At 43.7% G+C, this 23,362-nt stretch overlaps 1 protein-coding gene across 1 annotated transcript in view; it reads right to left on the bottom strand.

The window, feature by feature from the left end:
• PTP4A3 (protein tyrosine phosphatase 4A3) overlaps window positions 1-22,462 on the bottom strand; it is a 66,115-nt gene extending 43,653 nt beyond the window's left edge. The window contains exon 1 of the mRNA XM_075211654.1: window positions 22,352-22,462. The gene's annotated coding sequence lies outside the window, so the exon portion shown is untranslated. The remainder of the gene's footprint in view (window positions 1-22,351) is intronic.
• Between the last annotated feature and the right edge of the window lie 900 nt (window positions 22,463-23,362).

The raw sequence follows: 23,362 nt of genomic DNA, 5'->3' as shown, positions 1-23,362 counted from the left end.
GCATCAAGTTTTAGGGCATAACAGACTAGTGTAAATATAGTTAGTTTTGCATTGCATGTAAATACATGTTTGGGAAACATATCGTATCCAGATACTAAAAATAACTCAGACTCAGGGGGTTGGCTTACCCTGTGAGACTGTATCCAAGCTGTATAAAAAAAACAAAAAAACAAAACCTTGTAGACTGAAATGTATCATTCTTGTTCCATCTGACCTGATCACTGGTACCTTCAATCAGTGCGACTGTAAATACACATCACTTGCTTCAAAGACCTGCTTGAAAACGTCTTCCATGCTGAAAATCCTGTGACCTACAGATTAGACTCAAAATCTAATCCGTTTACAACTGTGAGGTTTGGACCCAGCTCTTAGTACTACCGCTCTGCCCACTACCCAGCAGCTCTGGCCAGTGTGATAGGCCAGGTGGGGGGGGGGGGGGGGGGGGGGAGGAGGAGGAGTGATGCATAGTAAGCAGTCAGGGGTACCAGCGAGGGGGTACCCTAGCAGTCACAGTTTCCCAGAAGGAATCCGGTACTGGATGCCGGTAAGGAGCCCAGTGGTGGCAGCACTTGTAAGCCCCTCCTAATGCGGCGAGAGGGCGCATTTGGGATAACGTACGGGAACGGTGGCAAAGTAAGCCCAGCCGGTCCGCAGCAACGACAGGGTGGCATAGACGGTCCATCCTGTCACAGTATCCATAAAACGTGTCAGTTATGCAGACAATGTGGATGAATGTAGATTCTGAAGGGCCATGAACAGGATTCGGACCTCTGAAGTCATAAGACAGAAAGTTCTATTTGGAGGTTTGGTTTAAAAATAAATAAAGAAAATAATAATCAAAAACAGACATTTGCCTACTGTTGGAATATCTGGGAGATTTCAGTGACCGGACTCCCAAAAGTTAAGGCCATGCTCTTCGGATCCATCCCAATCTACTTTCAAAGTGGGTGGGGCTGGAAAAATATGAATCCCCCCCCCCCCCCCCCCCCCTTAATACCTCCTTTCCAGGATCTCCCAAAGGTACGTATAAAAGGTAGGCACGAAAGACACAAAACACCTGAAACACACTGTGGATACCAACAATACAAGCCTATGTTCAAGTTCCCAAGACCCCACGCTCTTACCCACCCTAACATTCTCTTGTTTATTCTGAATATGTACTTTCAGTAAACTAATAAAGACAAGAGCTGCTCTAGTATCCATGTCCTCATGAATGCCAACTCCGTTTGTGAGTTGTTATCTGCAGGAAAGGCTCAGTGCGCCCAAGGGGGTCCCATTTACATCACTAGAGACGCAGGGCACACAGAGGTCATGGGATACGGCTGGTCTCCGAGGAGATGCCCTGCACTTTACCCACCAGGAACATGCTCAGAAGTCAAAGAAACAAAAAATAATATTTCCCTGCAGGGAAAAATAAATGTGAAGTGAAAACCAGGACTGCGCCAGTAGAAACGTGATTTGCATGAACATCAAGCCAGGGTTTTATTCTTAGGCAAATCGATTCTACATCAGCTGTACCAGAGTTTCTGTGAAACTGATGCATTCGGAACATAATGTGACATGTACAACAACTAGTTATAGTTATCCGAAGGCGCATAACACAGCTAGAGAGATTTGGGGAACTTACATCTGCCCGTGGTGCATTCAGTGACCCACGGCTTAAACACTGTTGGAGACCGGGATCTGTACTCCATGCTTTGTCAAATGCTCGAGTGACTAACACAAGTCTATGTTATGAACAGACCTATAAATACTGTCTGTCAAGAAACATCCTAAAAACAGATGTAAAATAGAATTATGTCTCAATGTGACAAAAACTGTATTCATCCGTCAATACACATACCCCACAAACTATCAAAATATATGCAGGCGTGGGTCAAGGTAGACAAATCACAGAGAACCGTCCACCAAGAGATGGTCAAAGGCTGCCAGTCCTATAGATATTTCTATTTATTCTGGGCAAATTATGAGACCACCACTACAATAGCTTCATTCAGGAAATAAAGCTGCATGGTGGGGCCATTTGTTGTTTTTGTTTTTTAATTTACTTATTTAGAATACACTTGATTACATCTGTTCTGTGCGACTTTTTCATGCACGTTTGCCGGACTAAACACTTGTGCAAAAGGCAGGACACTTCTGTAAAAAGCAAAAGCATAACCCTGCACAAGTTTCTTATTTCATATCCCCCCCAATTGCCTATATACACCGCTCTTCACGCCTCAGTGAAGTCACTTGTTCCTAATGGTTGCATACAATTAACACTTGTTCAGCCCACTAAATGGCCTCTTATCCAGTAAGACTGTACATAACCTGGTTTTACAATAAAATTGCTCTCCAATGTCAACTCCCTTGCATGAAACCAGTTTACCAGTGGGCAGCATGGCCTTACAGCACTGGGGTCATGAGGTCAATTCAGAACCATGACAAACTAGTAGGTCAATTGGCTGTTCACAAAATTAACGTGTGTGCGTGTTGTAGGGAATTTAGACTAAACTCCAATGGGGACGGGACTGACAATTATTCTCTGTACAGCGCTGCAGAATTGGTGGCTCTATATAAATAAATGGTAATGCTGGAATACTAACGGCACTGCCAATACTGGAGATGAAAGCAGAATACCGCTTAGTACATTTAGGGGGGCGGTACAGGTTATAGGAATATTGCCCTCGGCTTTCTAGAAAGCACTCCTGAAGCACACACTTTGGAATGTGCCTGGTTTGACGCATAGTCAGCCATCCAGAGTGTGGGACAAACCAAACCCCTTGTGTTGGGCCAGTAGCCAAGGCATTCCTGGCTCCTACCATCAGGAAGACAGGCTAGATCCTGTACCAGAACAGGGCTTGAATGCTTCATAATTGCACTTCTGGGAGATTTAGAAAGAGATAACCCCAAGGCCTGGCCTGTGGCAGATCACGATCTGTAAATAAAAGGGCTTGTAGGATCATCATCAGCTATTTATATAGCGCCACTGGCAGGATGGACCTCCTATGCCACCCTGTCCGCTGTTGCTGGGAACCAGCTGGGCTTACTGTGCCACTGTTCCCTTTCGTTATCCCAATTGCACCCTCTAACCGCAGTAGGAGGGGCTTACAAGTGCTGCCACCACTGGACTAGTTACCGGCATCCAGAACAGAGATTCATCTGCATAACTGACGATGCTAGCGTACCCCGTTGCTGGTGTACCTGGGCTGGTACATCCCCCTGACCTATGGATCAGGGTGGCTATAGATGGCTCATCCCTGGCCAGAGCTGCTGGGTAGCGGGTAGAGTGGTTGTACTGGATGCTGGGTCCAAATCTCAGAACAGCCAGGAACGGATTAGAGTTGGATCTAATCTGTAGGTCACAGGAATCGGCATAGAGAAGTTTCCAAGCAGGTTCTTGGAAGCAAGTGATGGTTACTTGCTCTTACACCAGTTTAAAAAGGTACCAGTGATCAGGTCAGATGAGACAAGAACAACAACTTTATACAAAACAGTGCTGTTTTTATACACACTTGGAGACTAGTCTTAGCAGGAGGTCCTCCTGTCCCATTAACAATATGGGTTGATTCATGCAGCCTGCATGTGAAGCAACTGAGAGGTTTCACACCTTTAACATTACGGCTAGTAGCAGGGGGGAGTATACTCCAACCCCCCCCCCCCCACCCCCGAGCCGATCGGGAGAGGGGGGCTCAGCCCACTCTCCTGCCCTGGTGCCTCTGTCTGGGGTGGGAGATTTAGGTTTTAAATCTCCCGCTAAAACAGACTTCCAGGGATTGGATTGTGCTTCTGCAGCCCCAGCACAGGGCAAGTACCTTTTTATTTTATATTTCATACATTAATATTTAAAATTATACATAGCTACCCACCCAGCACTGCAGCGCACATTTAATATATTTTTTATCTTATTTTAATACTTGCTTATGCCCGCGGCACCTAGTGCCGGGGCCTTAATCACTCCAGCACCGGGTATTAACCCTTCTGGCGCCGGAGACCATTTCAAGATGGCCGGTACTCAGGAGCCGACCACTGCAACTAATTCCACAGCGCTGTACAGAGAACTCACATCAGTCCCTGCCGCGTTGGGGCTTACAGTCTATATTTCATAACAAACACAAAGACTAGGGTCAATTAACTTACCAGTATGTTTTTGGAGTGTGGGAGGAAACCGGAGCACCCGGAGGAAACCCACGCAAACACAGGGAGAACATACAAACTCCATAAGATACGGTCATGGTCGGGAATTGAACTCATGACCACAGTGCTGTGAGGCACTAACCACTGAGCCACTGTTATAGGGTTATCAAGCATCCCTGTACGCTACCATGATAAACCATAACAGAAAGTAAGACTAACTGGTTAGTATGAACAGAGCTTTCAGCTGGTTATCAGTCTGAGGACGGCTGAAGCTCAACGCAGCAGCCGTTTTATAATGGTTAGTGACGCCAACAGCTAGCAGGGAGTGCAGCTGTAAGCTGTTCAGGACAGGGGACAATTGTGATGGCCGCAAAACTTTACAGCCCCCAACAGCGTATACAGCAAATCATCCGTAAAAGATGAACACTTCTAACGCAGGTGGCAGAGGAAGTTGCTGCACAAGGAAAGACTATCTATATAGGATGCAGGAAAAATGCTATGCGCATGTATAAAAGTTGACGGTACATCATATCTAGATTAAATAAAGAGCGCAAAATAGACAGGGTATCTGCTTTTTTTTTTATAACAAAAACAAAAAAACAAAATAAAAATGCATTAAGAAGAGCATATAAACCTCTATCTAGGAACCTATAAACAATCAAACAAGCCTTTCTAGAAATCTGGTAGCTGACAAAACAAGCCAGCGGGTGTAGAGGGAAATCTTGAAAGGAGTTTAAAGTTTCCTTTCCAAAATGAGAGTTATTACCACTCAAGGAATGACTGGCTGCTCCCTGCAATGTAAGAGCAGATGGATGTGCTTGGGTCAGGGGAATGGCGTCAGCATACCTATAGATAACAAATGTGCCCAGCAAGCAGAAGCCTGGTTATTTCAAAATAAATCGTAAAAAAAAAAAAAAAAAAAAAAAAAATCTTGGCTCTCTCGTTGCTTTTGGAGACCCCGATCTTTTAGCGCAACCTCGAGAGCTGCAAATACAAAACTATTTCAAAGTACGCAGGCCGGTTCCCCAGCCATCTGATGCCGACAACCTGACCTAGGGTTTAGCACTCGGGACGGCCCAGGAATCTCGCAGAGTTCCTGTGTGAACCAGGCAAAGTTCTGCTGCCAAACACTGGAGAGTTCCCAGGAACCCAGAAGTTGGTTCATTGTAACGACCCCTCTAAATAAAACACGTATAATGATCAGTCTATCAGTAATGGGAGCCAAGAAATTGTTTTTATAACAATCACTTGCAGAAATTGGTTTTGAAAAACCATCACACAGGGAAATAGGTGAAATATTTTACAGACTTTTTTTTTTCTCTTTTAAATATAAAAACCTCTCATCGAAAAACTAGTTTTCAAAGTTTGCCAAAACCACATTAAATAACTCTATAAAAAAAATTAAATAAATGGTACACCCAGGACGATGGGAGCAGACACATTGTTGCAATATCTGACCAAACTGTCGTTTGTGTAATTGTCGCACAGATCACACGATAGATGTGCCCTCAGCTTTACTGGTAGATTCCAGTGACAAGTCTTCAAGTTCTGAAAAATAACTATATTGCAGTTTTAAATCTATGCAAAGTTAAAAGCTGATTTTTCCATGGTATTTTATTAGATTACAGGTCACCCTGCAACACTTACCAAATCTACTGATTTGTCTGTACTATATGTGAAGAATACAGAAGGATACTAGTGCCCCAAGATATTACACAAAGCTTCTCTGACTACAACTGTACCCAATGCAGAGAACAGCAGAGCCATCGTATCCCGTAGTAACAAAATAACAAACAAGCTAAATTTAAAAAGAGCGCACAAGCATGCCAGAAAGATAAAAACGTTTTGTAAGAGTTGCACTAGGGTCAAATTTGAAGTAATTTGAAGGTTGGCCATCCATTTAACTCCCCATATGCCAATGCGGCACAGAACAGCCGGATATAGAGTACCGTAACTTAGCCTGCGTGTTCCTAACGGTAGGAAAACTGGATTTTAAATGGCAACGGGAAGGTACCAATATGTTTGAATACATCAGGTTGTACAGGGCAGCAGAGTATGTTGGCTGTATAAAGAAAGTATAACAGCAATCATAAATCCTGGAAGTCATTGCAATCACACAAAAGCAACAGATAGATTCTTTATTGTAAATTGCTTACATCCAAGTACTAAACAGTAATACTCCTCAGAGAACTGCAGCACCATTAATATAAAACAACTTGCATGTAGCTGGTGTATCGTTGCTCACAAATTGCACTGATCAGGTTTTCATGGCTCAGACAGACTCTGAATGGAGGACGGGTGGGGGGGGGGGGGGGGGGGACAACTTCAAAGCATTCCAAGTATCTGGTGAGGATGTAGAGTGATTCACAGTAAAACCTCTGAGCCCAGCTGCTGGCCAAGCACTCCATTCAGCCCTAGAACACTGGCCCACATTCCAGGCAATCCTCTTTGCAGAGGACTCCAAGCCAATGAACAGCCCACCGCCACAGTTATGCACTCTTATTCATAATGTGGCACTAGTTAAATGGATAGAACAACTCCGTGCACCCTTAGACAACAACATTAAAGGGACAGTCAGGCTCCCTCGTAAAATTTATTGAGTTCGCAGCTCCTGGTAGCAAGTTGCCACATTCCAAGAGGGCAATAAATTCTCAGCTGGAATATACAACCTATACAAAATGACCACCTATGCACCAATCTCTACTTACAGACATGGACAGTCCACATCACTGATTAAAATTTATTTTATTTTTGCCAAAATGGACAAGTCTGGCTGTAAAATCTTGTACCATCTAGTTAACTCACAAAGTTCCTCATTTAATGGAGTGGTAGAGCAGTTTAAAGGGCACTCAGACACATAGCAGCTTTCACAGCCAATTAGACATTTATGGCCACAAAAAAAATAAAATAAAAAAGTGACTTCTATTATACGACGGTCAGAACAGGCCGCAAATGCAGTTGGAAGAGGTTGATCGGACTAATGACGTACAGTCGCATCTTGCCGTTAGTCATTAGCCCTCACGTCACCCAGGTTTGGTCACAAATGTAAGACCAGACTGAACAGATTTGGCTACTCAAAGTAGCGAGATGGAACCCTATATGACCAGCTTAATGGTCCTTCTGTAAGGCGACAATGCAATACCCCTAATCCAAAAAACACCTCAATATTTTTCAAAAAAAGTTAAAGACAGGAACAGTCTTCCTGCGAATACTTTTAGATGATTTATAGTTTTTATAGAAACCCTCAGACCACTGATGTCAGCAGAGCGTCAACTTTCCACAGCCCTGAAAGTAAACTGGTCACACAGCTGACATCACCACCGATCACAGGATATTGTCCCAATATCACAGCCCTAGAAACAGCATTAATAGTAGACAGGAATTCTCCGAAATAGATGGATCATCAGCTTGTGTCCAAAGTCATCTTACACCCACATCAACATCACCCAATCACACCAGCCAGGGACCTGGACAACCGAATCTTGTACAATTCGGTCACCAATGTGAGTCCTAAGAGGTTATATTCAGAAAATACAACAAACAAAAAAAAACCCCACTCAACTCACCCCATACTATATTAAGTGTACTGGCTTGAACAGGTTAATTTATTTGTTTTCTTTTGAGTGTGCTTTATTCCGAGCCAAAACTAAAAATGCAATAATGACTGCTATCGTCTGAAGGGTCAGCACAGTGGCCTAGTGGTTAGCACTTCTGCCTCACAGCACTGGGGTCATGAGTTCAATTCCCAACCACGGCCTTATTTGTGTGGAGTTTGTATGTTCTCCCTGTGTTTGCGTGGGTTTCCTCCGGGTGCTCCGGTTTCCTCCCACACTCCAAAACATACTGTTAGGTTAATTGGCTGCTATCAAAATTGACCCTAGTCTCTCCCTCGCTGTCTGTGTGCGAGTGTATGAGTGTGTGTCTATATTAGGGAATTTAGACTGTAAGCTCCAATGGGGCAGGGACTGATGTGAATGAGTTCTATGTACAGCGCTGCGGAATTAGTGGCGCTATATAAATAAATGGTGATGATGAAGGGTCATACCAAGGGGAAGCCAAAAGATGCATTAATGACGCAGGTCTGAAGATGTCCAAGTCACTTACTAAATACTTACAAAAAAGTGCATCAGAAAACAAGGAAACAGGAGGTCATTGAAAATGAGTAGTTTGTTCTTCCTGTTAGGAAACATTTACAGAGCAAAGTTGTATGGCGCACCTCACAGCGTGTGGTCAGTGCTCAGTTTGGTGACCATAATCAAGCTGCAGAGACAGATTTAACACATGGGACTGGCCTTATAGCTGGCTAACAGCACAATCTGCATTAGACTATATGACATTTCTTATAGGCTCTTCCTTTAAGCCTGTGGTTCCCAAATGTTCTCAGTTCGAGGATCCCTTAGGGTCTCCATAATTTTTCCAAGGCACCCACCCCTAAGCCAAAATAATTACTGGGTATTCCCATTTACACTGTGCCCCTCCACAATATCACATGTGCCTCTTTCACCCTGTCCCCTTGTCTTATCTTTTACTTTCCCTTCTGTGGTCTTCTATCTTCAGGCTCCTCGTCCTTCACTGAAAACACCGCGCATCAGGACGTCACGCCCGACATTCAGCGAGAACGAAGACGTGAGGAGAGGAGACAGAAAAAACAAGACAAAAAAACCCCCAATATAGATATTATGGGGCTCCAGGTATTGCCTGTTAAAAAGTAGAAACTATTAATCCCCCACCACCATCATCATATAGGCACCTCTGCCCACGCTGTTTAGATTACCAGTGGGATGCACTCCTGGAGTAACATTCATCTCCAACGGAGCAATTATGAAAGAACCTTATCGGTACGCTAACCTGTGGAGGGGGCGGAGGAGAGAAGAGGCTGGGGGTATATAGGAGGAAAGGGGGGGGGGGGGCGCAGTAGTCCATCAGGGTCACCCCTCCTTCACTGGCATCAAGACATGGGTGGTTTTATTGGCTAAATGCATGTGCATAATCTCTTCAGTTACCGGCGAGAGTGACCATGGTTTATGTAAGAATAAGAGTTGAACGCCTCACTTACATAAAGGCGATACAAAGAAAGAGCTGTAACTTAAAATTTTAGCGCCTGGGGCAAAAGGCAAAACTGTCACCCGCCTAGCCCCCAATAGTCCTAAAATGTTTATAAACCGCACCCCCCTCCAAACACTTCAGCATTGGGCCCTGGCCTGTCACCCCCCCCCCCCCCCTTCCCCCCTCGCACGGCCCTTTACAAACATTACCGGCAGCCATGAGTGCACCCTGTGCTATACAAGATATTTACCCCCCCCCCCCCCATCCCTAACATGTGATCCTGCCGTTACCTAGAAGAGCTTTGACAGATCCTGGGCTCGCTCGTTAGTGTACTGGTTCCATTTACTCCCAGTTACCCCACACGGCCGTCTGCTCATTAAGAGACACATTTCTAAACCTGCAAATTGCAAAGTCAGGAATATTCCACCGGAGCAATGAAACTGTCACTGACATGAACTAATTTTACCACCTAATCTGCCCTTTCCAGCATTGACCCCAGCCATGTAAAGAGCAGGCAAGGTGTTTTCTAAGGCCCAATATTTGGGAAGAGTCCAGGGGCTGACAGGACCCAGAACGACAGGGACAGCTGCCTACGCCCCAGCGATGGTATTGCAAACCCCCCCATACAAAATGTCTTTACATATTCTCAGGCTGCCAAGGTCAGGGGTAGGAGATCAGTGAAATAATTCAGCGGTGAGGAAGAGATGGGTTTGCAGTTTATGGAGTAAACAAACAGCATGGGGCTGAGCAAGGCTTCATGCAGGGAGGAAAACAGTGTGTGGCCGAGTTAGGTAACTTGAGTCTCTCTAGCGGTGGTGAACAACAAGATGCAGCATGCCCTGCCACCCTGAGAACTTGTTCCACAGCAGTGAGAAACACCACTCGACGCCGATGAATGGGATACAAACCCACAATAATATATTCGTTCGTTACCTGTGGAAACGCTGCAATTTTGCCTGAAATTTGCATGAATTTTGTAAAACACCAAACACCCATCTGCATTGTATGCAGTGTGTGTGTGTTAGAGAAGTATGGAAATATGGGCAAGTGCACAGTGCTTCCTGTGCCATTCAAATAAGAGCTATTTATTGCAATGCGCTGTGACACGAAAGCCGTGAGCTTCAGGTGACCCCTTACACTGAAAAAAAACAAAAAAAAACAAACCCCAAAACATTTGTTGCCACAAAATAATGGATGTTCTTTTCTGCTCAACAGACCCGTAAGCAAAGGCCGTGAAGTTTGATCAATTCATCTGAGCCACTAAGGGGTTAATGTGCATCAGGACAAAAGGTTCCGCTATTCCAGGACATGGTTTGGACCTTTGCAAGAGACAACGGATGACATTAAAACTGCAAAGAAGGATTTCTGTAAATCACAGCATCCTGTTCAGAAAAGGAGGCCCCACTTACAAGGCCCTCGCCAACTCCACTGCTCCCTACATCTCTAACCTTATCTCTATTCACACTCCCTCCCGCCCTCTGCGATCGTCCAATGATCGTCGCCTCTCTTCCCCCCCCCGATTACCTCCTCTCACGCATGTATTCAAGACTTCTCCCACGCCACTCCCCTCCATTGGAACAAGCTGCCCCGCTCCATCAGAACATCCCCTAATCTGTCCTCTTTCAAACGAACATTAAAAACCCACCTTTTCCTTAAAGCCTTCCAGTCTCATGCCTAAACTCCCACGGCTACCTCTCTTTCTCATCCCTTCTCCCCCTTCCTCGACTCCGTCTCATCCATGTGCCTGTCTGTCTTCCCCTCCCTTTAGATTGTACGCTCCTTTGAGCAGGGCTCTCCTACCTCCTGTTTCCATCACTTTTAACTGCGCTCTCCAGCTACTCAGTTCACCTCCTCTCTAACCCTCTGCCTCCTCGCGCTTCCCTCCGCTCCCCTCAGTGACTCTTTACCTGTCATCCATGCGCACCCTCTTGGGCCATAGTTACCTGCCTGTACTCACTTTTCCCCTCCCTCTTTCTTGCTGTGACTGAGCCCCCAGAGTTATAGTGCTTACTGTTACTTGTACTGTGCTGTTTCACCTTGTACTGTGCCATTGTTTGTCCTTGTACGGCGCTAAGGATACTTTGTGGCGCCCTATAAATAAAAATTTAATAATAATAATAATAATAATAATAATAATAATAATAAGGAGAGCAAGATTGATTGGTGTACAGATGCTATAACCCCACAGTAATCACTCAGTCATTAGTACTGTGCAGGGTCTCTTCTCTGACGTACGCAGACACCCCCCAGCCCCCTTAAGGGGCACAGCACGTCCCGAATTACAGGTTTTGAAAGGTAAAAATACATTTTCCACGGCTCTGCAATAGTTCAGATAGACGATTTGTAAACAAGACCCAAGGACATTAACAAGAACAAAAATAATGACTCCTAGAATCTTTGTTGTGAACGCTATTTATAACTTCAAATGTTTAGTAAATGCAAGGACACAACAGAGTGGATTATTTCTCTGTATATTTATACATTCGGAGAGTAGCAGCTGCATTGAATGATAATGGACAGGATTTTTATTTCTAAACATCAGTTTATCACCATTTATATAGCGCTACCGATTCCACAGCGCTGTACAGAGAGTTTTATTTTGTTTCCCTTTTCAATTTAAGTCAGGAATTAGGCACCAAACAGATTTCTTCCAAAATATGGCAGTGTGTAGTAATAAATTGTTCTGATACCCAAGGAGGAAACAAGCGTATGCAGCTCACTTCTGCAAGATCCTTTATTTACTGCACCAGTAACTTTTTTTGACAGATTGCGTCAAGTTCACATTATTGGGTCAACCCACAAAACTGCTGTCTTGAGAATTTAATTTACTCTGTACAACCAGCAGAAGGCAGAAGTCAGGTTGCGCCAACAGGTTAGCGTCCGATACCGTGCGAAAGGTATACGTCAAATGTTTAGCACTTTTGTTCCCCTGTTTCCAATTGTATACAAACATCTGAGAAATGACGTATAAATAAAGTATCTAGTTTTACAAGTAATTGAAACATAGATTTAATTTTTGAGTATAGACATCTCAAACACCAGAACACAAAACCACCAATGTAATCCTGAGAGAAATAAGGTTGTAGGGTTTAATTTTTTGCCTTTTTATAGAGACATTTTTTTGCTACACACAAATAAAATTACACAAAAAAAACCCAAAAACATATAGTCTCCTTACAAGTACAAACTAACAATATAAGATACAGGGCACATAAACCTTCTCTAAATAATGAATACAAAATCCATACAATGACCAGAGAAGGTAGATAAATTATAGTGAAAATATGAATATTAATATTAACTTCACCTTGCACAATAAATGAAGACATAATGTTCTATAATCAGAATGTCTCGTTTACATACTCTCTCCCCCCCTCTGTAAATATTATATGGTGAACCCAGCCCGCTCCTGAGCAGACCGTTAACATACCATTCCTACAGAGGGAGGGGGAGGGGTCCGTGTTGTACAAATAAGCCCTTTATGTTGGACTTGGGGATAATAATCCTTTGAAGCCTGTGAGAAATCTCAGCATTCTACACAGACTGATACACAGGATACAACGTTGGGACAGATCTTAAAGAGGACGACCGAAACAAACATGAAATCTGTCCTTACAAATCAGAGGTAAAATGCATTGCTCAGCGTTACCCCGACATCCGCCTGTTGCCCTGTTATATACGATTATGTCTCTCCCGTCTATTACAGAAGGCTGAAGCTCCTCCCACATATTTAGGACTGTTTGATGGTCACTCATACTGGTCAGAAAGGTGAACCTGCAAGCATTTCAGTTACAGCAACATCCCTGGCCTCGCTCAATGTATGAATCAACCAATCCACAGGGTGCATTTCTGTATTGCAAGGCTGCAAAGCTGTCACTCACACCCTGCCTGCTTAGAGAAGCACCTCCCTCCCAACACGGCGATCTGCAAAGTAACATACCCGATATTTAAAAAAAAGTTTGTACCCATGTTTAGTCATTGACTCTACAAGAGAGTCAAAGAACGTCACCACACAACTTAAAGTAGTTTTGAGTGGAGGTTACCTAGCTGTGATAAACTACAGGGATCACCTTGGGTGCAGGGATCCTCCAAAAATTAACACAACCCCTACATAAAAATAGACAAAAAATGTTCCCTCTAAGTGGATCTAACACCATTGTTATTCCAGAGGAAGGACATTAACATGTTTCTCTTAAACACCAATTTATGCTAATTAACAGATACACAAAAGGATAAGAACAAGACATCAAGCACACAACATATAATCACCCAACCCTGATCGTTTAATTACACTAAACAAAGCTTGACGGCAGACAGAAAGTTGTTGGCTCTGGGAAACGGGGACACCACAGCAGAGAGTTTCTCATTTAACGTGTGGTTATTACACAGGTACAGAGATTAGCCAGTTGCGCTGCGGCTATATGATCAGACATCGTAGGCCCAGCGTACCCATCACCTACACACAGTGGAGACAGTCCGCTCTTCTGTGATCCAAACCTATACCAAGCCTACCGATCCACCAGGAACTAGTGACAAAGTGCCGCATTGTACACTAGTTCCTGGTGAATTGACAGGTTGCAATTTCACACTTTCAACCTTCAAAATCAATTCATCATCTTCAGCGAGAGGGGCGACGCATGCCTCAGATATGGTCTATGAAGACAAAATGTCAGATGTTTAGGTATATGATCAGTTTGCACAGAGAATGAACCAGCCACATGTGGGGTATACTGTCACCGGCTAGAGTTGCTATAGAGTTAAATAAAGAATATCTGCTTGCATGCTTAGTAGAGGAGGGTAGATATGCTCATAAGTTTTATGTTAACTGTAGAGCACCTCCAATGACATTTGTGCAGTAATATCAACTGATATAACAATTGAGTGGCCCCAAAACCCTTGGCATATCCACACCAGCATCCCCAAATATTATCAGATTGGTAAATGGCAGCCATCCTCCTGTGTAAATGGTCATTAGTCGACTGAATTAACAGACACACACACCAATCTACATTTTATCTGCATTACCTCTCCAATCAGCGCTCAATACACAAATTAGTGACAGACAGCCCAACATTCTAGTAGTCTCAAAAAAAAAAAAAAAAATATGACCTATGTGACTTTGCAGCCTTAGAGAGGGAAATTATACAGGCAATACCTGTCCCTAAAATACAGTCAACTGGACAAAGCCCAATATCCTGACACCGATGCTGCTTAGGCACAGTATTAACATAAGTTATTGGTCATGTCACTAACAGATACAGATTACTGCACGTCGTTTATTAGTTCACTACAAAGTGTGTTCTGCAGGTCATATCAATAATGAGTAACAGCAAAGACCAAAGCAGGAGCACTCTGCACCTACTGACAATGGGGGATCCCAGGATTGTGAATCTAACCCCTCACTCTGATGGAGTAACCCGCAGGACTCCGCCTAGCAATGCTGACCTGCAACAACTATGCAGAAAGTAGCACAAGTGTTGTAGAAGTCATAGTAATGAGACGTTATTAGGGCTGGGCTTATACGGGTTGTGTTGCAGACTAAAGAATTTGCCATGGAAGCCATACAATTCTTAAATCTACACTACCACCGATGGAGGAGATTTTACCCCCCCACCTTGCCTTATTATGGACTAAACCAGTATTCACCAGAACACAGCCGATCAATCCACTTGGAAACTGCGACAGCACAGAGGCACACCGCACCTTGTCCCTAGTGAATGGATAGTCCACAACAAACCAATGGTTCCGCTGTGTATTAGTGACAGCTCACACACAGCCCTGTACAGGTGGCTGCATGAACTGGTCCTTCAAATCTTATCAGAAGGATGAGGTGTATGTATATATTTATAGTGTACAGCCCAGCTCCTGGCACGTGGATACAAATACGTTCTAAGAACACATGCGTTAGTGCAATAATAACGCTCCATCCAGGCTGATGGTTCAATACAGTGACTGTCACACTAATCTTACTCTGAATATGTTCCTGTACGCAAGGTAACCTGGACAGCAGAGAGACGGGTCTCAAACGTAGATGCCACTGAAACATTCAGATAACTATAGGTTGTTTACTTGGATTTTCCAATCATTAAGTTCTGTACAGAGTCTGGTGTTTGCTGGCAAGTCACGCCTCATTGTCAATCATATAGATTGTAAGCTCTTTGTAACAGGGTCTCATTTCTAGCAACTCTCAATGTTCACCTGATCCCACTCAAATCCATGCAAATCGAGACACTGAGAACATCCTTTGCATTTACCACCATCCAAGACGTCACTTCCTCAAAGTCCTAAACCCAAAAATAAAAAAAATTCATATATTAAAAAAAAAAAAAAAAAAAAAAATTTCAGTGTTAAGCAGCTCTGTTAAAAGATCAAAGTTTAATTAACATTATGTTGCCATTAGTCCTATTTCTGACATTATCCATTACACAAACTTCCTCTATTCTGTGAGCAATAAAAACGCAACATGTTAAAGAAACCATTTCAGCTACAGGCTGAACCTAGATCTCTCGCTGCCCACACATATATATTAATAGCAACACTCCAACAAGAACCATTTCATGCTGGCATAAAATAGGTATCTTCATATAACCTAGCAGTAAATGTAGGAAGGACTTAAATATCTGTAGGTGGCATAATAAAAGGTTACGTAAATATACACAGAGGACAGAGCCGGGCTCTCATCCCCAAGAGCGGGGCAGTCGTTCTGTAGGGTACAGGAGAATGTCAGGTATTTATAGAGATTACTTAACAAAATGAGAACTGTGCGCACGATATACTCGTTAGAAGGGTTATACAGCAGGGTTAACACTTTCCTTGTGGAAACATTAAAGGGGGAGGCAATAAATAGATTTCAGAAAACAAAATCACAAGTAAAAAGTAGAGTGACTGCAGGAATATTCAGTATCTGTCAAATAATGTCACTTTGTGTCAATGCTTTTGTTTTTTTTACAAGGCAACAGGAAAACGTTTTCTCCGCTGAACCAATCATGGCTGGGACGTACTTCCTATGTGTAGAGTGAAAAATTCACCCTAGTAAGCACCCTCCCAGAGTGGAGGGCGTCGTTACATACAACCATTATTCCTGGGGTTCAGCGACAAGGAAGGAGGACCAATCAGAAGCCACTGTCAGAGTGCGGATTATGGGTCATAGTCAAACCAATGACAGGGGGGGGGGAGGGGGTGTTTCTAGTGCCTGGAAACCCCCCTCCAAGCCTGGGGCACTGTATAATTGAGGTGGCTGGACCCTGCCCCTGCTTCACACGGCTCAGCTTGAAAAGGGAGTGCTGCATGCACCTAACAGTAGTGCACGCAGCATTGCCCATGTATATTATGGGGATAGAAAGAGTTGGAGAGCAGCCAAGCACTGTAATATTATAGCCACGCCCCCATGCATGCTGGTCACGTCCACTGGTGGCGTGGCGTGGTGTGGAAACCCCCCCCCCCCCCCCCCCCCATCTACAAATTCTGCTTTTGCCCCTGTGGGTGGTCCTGGCGCTCACTTCACCCTCTAACATTTTAAGGGGCACATTTATCAACATTTGCAAAAAATGAAAGTTTTCAATCCTCATCGCATTGATCAGGATTGAAGTATTTCTCATATTTATTTAAAAAAAGCAGCACAGGAAGAGCAGTTCCGAAAAACTGCTGTTCCTGTGAAGTGGAAAACACACTTACCACAGCCTCTTCACTTCTGAAGGCGTTTGCGATCCAAGGGGGTCCTCTTCTCACTCCAGTGCGCATGCGCCGACTGAAACCCCCCTCAGGCGTGTGCACAAACATCCCTGCAATTCACTACTGCAGAGAGCGGTGTGAGACGGGGAGGGAGCATGTGATCCCTCCACACATACGCTGTGATGTACGCCAGCCTGAGCTGCACACATTACCATAAGTGTACAAGTATGTTCGAAAATTGTTAAATTGCAGTCCCCATAGACATCTGTGTGGTCTGCTATGTATAGTTCTGATAAATTAGAACACTTACATACGAGTCCATTTATTAGAGGTAATTTACTTGTAAATTCCCTGAAAATAGCTATTTTCAATTAAATTACCAATAATAATAGGCCCCTAGGAGTGTGTCCGATTAGATTGTAGAGCTGCTTTGAAGACAAATTCACATTTACAATATGTTCTGGTTTCACCAGAACAGCTCAAACGCTACCCATTCATTGCACTTCCTGTAGCAGTCCAATATCTTTAGGTTACATAAAGGAAACAATCTTTCTCCTAGCCCTCCTCATATTTACCTTCACACAATTAGCCATAAATCAAGAAATGCACATCAAATCTGCACCAACTTCCCCCCCCCCCCCCCCCCCCCAAATATCTGTACTTTGTGCTGCAAGTTACAGGGATCATAGGTGCACAGCTCAGCTCTGAGAGGTTTTAAACATCACAACGTAACATTATAATGACAGAAGTTCCGTTTCTGAATTGGGGACACAGATCTTGTAGACGGCCTGGTTCTAGTCTGGTGGGGGACGAGGAAAGGTCCCGCCAAGGACACGGTACAGATATATATACCCTGCTGCACAAAGGCAGAATGACAGATCCATCATGGATAGAAGCCAAGTGCATATTATATATGTTTGACAGTTTTATGATCACTTTTATGTAAAGGCCATAAATAAAAACAGAGACTGGCGACAGCCTCACCTTTACCTGCTGTCAATCCATCTTTATGGACTCACAGGCTGGCCACGCCACCACATATATTATAAGCCAAACCTGCAAGCCCTTGTATTGCGAGATGCTGCCGTACAGTCAACTTAAGCTGGGTACACACTACACTGATTTCGTCTAATAAATCGGCTCAATCAGCCGACATACGACCGCTCGTTCAAAAGTCGGGTCAGTGTGTGCAGTGACACGATGGTCGAAAGTCTGCCCAAATGGACGATTATCGCCTCATTTGGTTGGTCGTACCGTTTAATATTTTCGTTCCAATCTCGTTTTTGCTGTGCAGGGTGTATAAACTTCCGACCGATCCACAACAGCGAGCTCGAAATTACAGTCATTGCTCACGACAACATGGCTGTAAAAAGTCGCTAAAGGGACGTCCGCTCTTCCCTTTATCGTCCTAAACAAGGCTAGTGTGTATGCAGTCCATGGACCGAGCGATCGGATCATCGATCGCATGTAAAATCGCTCAGCATAAAAAGTTGGTTGAAATTTTTGTAGTGTGTACCCAGCTTAAGACAGAATGACTGGCAGGGGCAATGGCTTCCTGCCGGGAGAGATAAATACACCTAATTTGTAGAACCTAGACAAACTTGTGCAGCTATAATTACACAATAATATCCTGTTATTAACATTACACAAGAGAATAGGATTAGTGTATCTAAGTGATAAACTAGTGATCAGTATTAGATTGTAAGCTTTTGCGACAACTCCAGGTTTGTAGATATGGTCGGTGGTAAAGTTAATATAAAGATCTTTCATTAAAATACCAAGCTCCTAATTAACCACATCAAGACCAGACCTGCTTCTTTGGTTGTACAACCCAAATGAAACATATACATTTTTGGGACACATAGCAGTTATATAATTGTTTTAACAAAAGTATTTTTTTTTTATTATCAATATTTTTATTGAAACTTTTCAAAAATATATGGGGTGCAGAAAAAAAGAAAAGAGGGGAAATCACCCATGGAGGACCCCCACGCAGGGGGGCTCATAAAATCAGCAGTATTCTGTTCGTGGGGCTGGGGGGAATTCTATGAGGGCCACTGGAGAGGGGAATGGTGAGGGGGGGGGGGGGTGAGGGGGGAAGGGGGGGGGGGGGGGGGGGGGGAGTCTGGGATGTTTTGGGGGTCTGACATATTCATGTCACCTAAACCGTCTCATAATGGGAGCAGATGCAAACTGGATTATATTTTATGGACACTACCCAAAGGGCTGGGAGATCAAACTTAGTTTTCCCTAATGATACCCAGTGTTACTTAGAAATATTTAGAGCACTAAGTCACCTGAAATTTCTTGGGTGGCTAAAGGGCTAGAAACAGCCTTCTGCACAGTATAAGTGACTCCTCTATGCTACTATAGAAACGCTCATATTCATAAAGGCCCCACTAGCATTCCACAGCGCTGTATATTAAATACAAACATGTTTTCTAATAAGCAAATAAACCCATCATCATATTATATTAATACATAAGAACCCTGTGCATTACAAAGCTAAATACTGAATGTGAAATAACTAAGCATTTACTGACATCTTAACACATGGTGGCACCGCAGTGCTGAAGCTGATCTGAGTGATCATCAGTTATTTATATAGCACCACCAATTCCGCAGCGCTGTACAGAGACCTCACTCACATCAGTCCCTGCCCCATTGGAGCTTACAGTCTAAAATTCCCTAATATACACACACAAACTAAGGTCAATTTTGATAGCAGCCTATTAATTAACCTTCTAGTATGTTTTTGGAGTGTGTGAGGAAACTGAAGCACCCAGTGGAAACCCACGCAAACACGGGGAGAACATACAAACTCCACACAGATGAGTCCATGGTCGGGAATCGAAATTTGCTGTGAGGCAGAAGTGCTAACCACTAAGCCACTGTGCATCCCCACAGTATAAAATCTCAATCAATAGAAATTGACAACAGGTTTGAAAGGAAGTTACTGGGAGAAAACCATTTGTCATTTAAAAGGAACTATAAACCACATTGGTTTTCCTATTTGTTTTGCAAACAGGAAAGTAAATGTGAATATGCTGTCTGCATTATGCTTTATTTTTGGGTATAGATATTTCTATGGCAGCCACGAGTGGTCCCAGAATGTCCGACACCCACAATTGTCTTGCAGTATGAAAGTGGAGTGGTAGGGCTAGAATTTAGGGGCAGGAATTAACACAAAAGTACAAAAAATATTTTCTTTACAAATTTTTTATACATTTATTTATAATTCTATTCGATAAGTTATAAGTAGAAGCTCTATAATGAGCTTTTTGTCAGTCTATGTTACTATAGACTGTGGGGTAAAAACAGAAACGGATGCATAGTTGGCCGTTTGTCCATTATTCAGTTGTCTTTTCTGCTACATTTACTAAATAACTAGAGGATGTTCAATTCAAAAGCAAACTGGACCCTAAAGAGCAGGATAAAGAGATGGGGTCTGAGGTCCAGACTTGTTCTAAAGCTCAATGCAATTTGCGCACACAACTATTATGTGGGGGGGGGGGGGTGGAAAAGTTTGTTTACCACAAAAAAACAAACCAAACATTAATGCCACAGACTGAGTGGTCTCCGAATATATGTAAACTGCATAGTTGGTGACTGGAAGATCATCACCATTTATTTATATAGCGCCACTGATTCCGCAGCGCTGTACAGAGAACTAACTCACATCAGTCCCTGCCCCTCAGATCCTCAGATTTGACAGCAGCCTGAGGCTACACCTGGTGTCAGGGACATTAGGTCTATATTGCCCTAACTGCAATTCCTTATGCTGGATACAGTTTGTCTATATTCATAATAATGAGAACATACTACAACTGTCGCTTAGTTTCACATCACCGCTCCTTGTTTTACAGATGGCTTCAGGATAGCGTTTGGGGTGACAACACAGCAAGTTTTTAAAATGAAAAGAAGGGACGTTTAGTGTGAAGGCTCCCCCGTCATATTCTAGAAATTAGGCCATACTGTATTTTAAAGTTTCAAAAACAAACCATGGAAATCCCCATCTCAATAACTGAAGCGTCAAACTGTACTTTCCATCAAGAGAAAAATTAGCAGATGCAAAATATTAATCGGTTAGATGACTACTGGAAACTTGTTGCTCATTTGGCCAATACGAGCATTCATTCATTACCCCAATTATATGTTTGGCCAAAGAGAAAGAGAAAAAAAATGCTTTCTTAAAAAAAAGGTACATATTGGGATTTCAGGATTTCATCACTTCACAATTGTGTTTTATATGAAGTCTCTGGATATTGACAGCATTTAAAATTAGGACAATAAGCAAGTATTTAGAATTAAAACACTAAAAACAAAAAAACAACACAACAAAAAGAAGAGGATAGAGTTTAGAAATAGTTCGGTAAGTCTAAAAAGATAAGTGAAAATACAAAACATTGATGACAATATCAGTCATGTCTGACAGGAAGCCCAATATTATCAAGACAAAGAAAATATTATGACATCACATTGCAACAGGAAACACTGGTACTGACAAAAACTTGGCAATATCCACTATATGTGGTGGTAACTAGTGAACTCTTAACACACAAGTATCTTGTGGGTATCACAGAAACATACTTAGCATATGCCACTAATTATGCAATGAAATATCTAATCACAACACAGGGAACTCAGTACAGTATATATTTGTACCACTATAAAGCAGTGGAGAAGACACAAAGGTACCCAGGAATGTACACAACACAACCAAGGCACCGGTTCTGGCAGAGCAGAGTCTGTATATAATTGTTGTACAATGAGCAGTCAGTGTCTATTACATAACAGTGATATAATGGAGGTCAGGGGCTATCAGGATGAGTCACCCCATGACACAAGGTAACACTGAGTCATATGTGATGTCAGTTGTACCTCACACTCCAGGAATACACATAACACAATGACACAACCCAGCATTGCAGTGGATGGAGGATTGGAGGCTATTGTTGTGGAAGAGAAACCATCTGTTACATTGTAATCCCCGCACACTGCTGCCAGCCAATCAGCAATCAGCACATTGTACAGGACAGTGTGTAATGTATCACACAATGTGTCTGCACAATATTGTGTGTGATCAGTGTGTGCGATGCACAGTGTGTGTCACTAGTGATGGCTGCTCTATGTGTGCACAGCATTGTGTGCCAGGCATGTATCCTATGTGTGCAATGCTCATAGTGACCGCAGAGCAGCTCATGTATGTGTGCGGTGTAAAATGCTCATTACTCCATGTACTGTGGAGAGAACAGTGATCTGTGTATGATTACATGTCACGTCCTGTGACTATAGGGTGTCATACATGTAGTGTATATAGATCATGTATGTATGGAATGTGTCATGCATGCAGTGAGTTGCTTGTGTCATGCATGTAGGCTGTTCCATGTGTCATACATGCAGTGTGCGTGTGTTGCATGTGTCATACATGCAGTGTATGATGTCGGGCGCTGGAGACGGCGGGTCCCATGAACGGGCTCAGGGCTGTACAGTGGCCCTTCCCGGCCCCCCTTACCGTGCACGCCGCCTGCTCTCAGGATCGCTGCTCAGCCCAAGTCCTGCGTTCCTATACTGCCTCCCCCGCTACCGGAGACCCCGCCTCTGACCGTGACTCCGCCCCTCGCTCGCCACGCCCCTCAGTCTCCAGGCCGCAGCTCACACGCCTCTCCCTCGTAGTGAGGCCGCGCCCATTAGTAGTAAGGCCCCTGACCGGACACGCCCACCGCCTGTAAGCCACGCCCCGCTCGCAGAGGGAACCTGGGCCGCGCGGACTGGGCGGGGCTCCAGCTGAGCATGCGGCCGTCACGTGACCCGGAGCAAGAGGAGACCCCGAGAGTGTCCTCGGGTGACCCGGGCGGCGGAGGGAGGGCGGAGACCACACCCCCTCACCCGGCCACCCCACCCCCTTCCTCCCCCACAGTCATCAATCAGCCCCCTGACTGCGAGAGGGAAATACGTGGGAAGATCAGTAACAGTATCATAGTGGGTGGGAGCATAACCCCCTGTCCGTCCAGTGTTACTACTAGTACTAGTCCCCTCATGTTACTGTTACTACTAGTACTAGTCCCCTCATGTTACTACTAGTACTAGTCCCCTCATGTTACTGTTACTACTAGTACTAGTCCCCTCATGTTACTACTAGTACTAGTCCCCTCATGTTACTGTTACTACTAGTACTAGTCCCCTCATGTTACTGTTACTACTAGTACTAGTCCCCTCATGTTACTGTTACTACTAGTACTAGTCCCCTCATGTTACTGTTACTACTAGTACTAGTCCCCTCATGTTACTACTAGTACTAGTCCCCTCATGTTACTGTTACTACTAGTACTAGTCCCCTCATGTTACTACTAGTACTAGTACTAGTCCCCTCATGTTACTACTAGTACTAGTCCCCTCATGTTACTACTAGTACTAGTCCCCTCATGTTACTGTTACTACTAGTACTAGTCCCCTCATGTTACTGTTACTACTAGTACTAGTCCCCTCATGTTACTGTTACTACTAGTACTAGTCCCCTCATGTT

This window comes from Mixophyes fleayi, chromosome 5 (assembly GCF_038048845.1).
Source record: "Mixophyes fleayi isolate aMixFle1 chromosome 5, aMixFle1.hap1, whole genome shotgun sequence".
Taxonomy (NCBI): Eukaryota; Metazoa; Chordata; class Amphibia; order Anura; family Limnodynastidae; genus Mixophyes; species Mixophyes fleayi.
The sequence above is the reverse complement of the archived record's forward strand: the minus strand, read 5'-3'. Positions and strand labels throughout refer to the sequence as shown.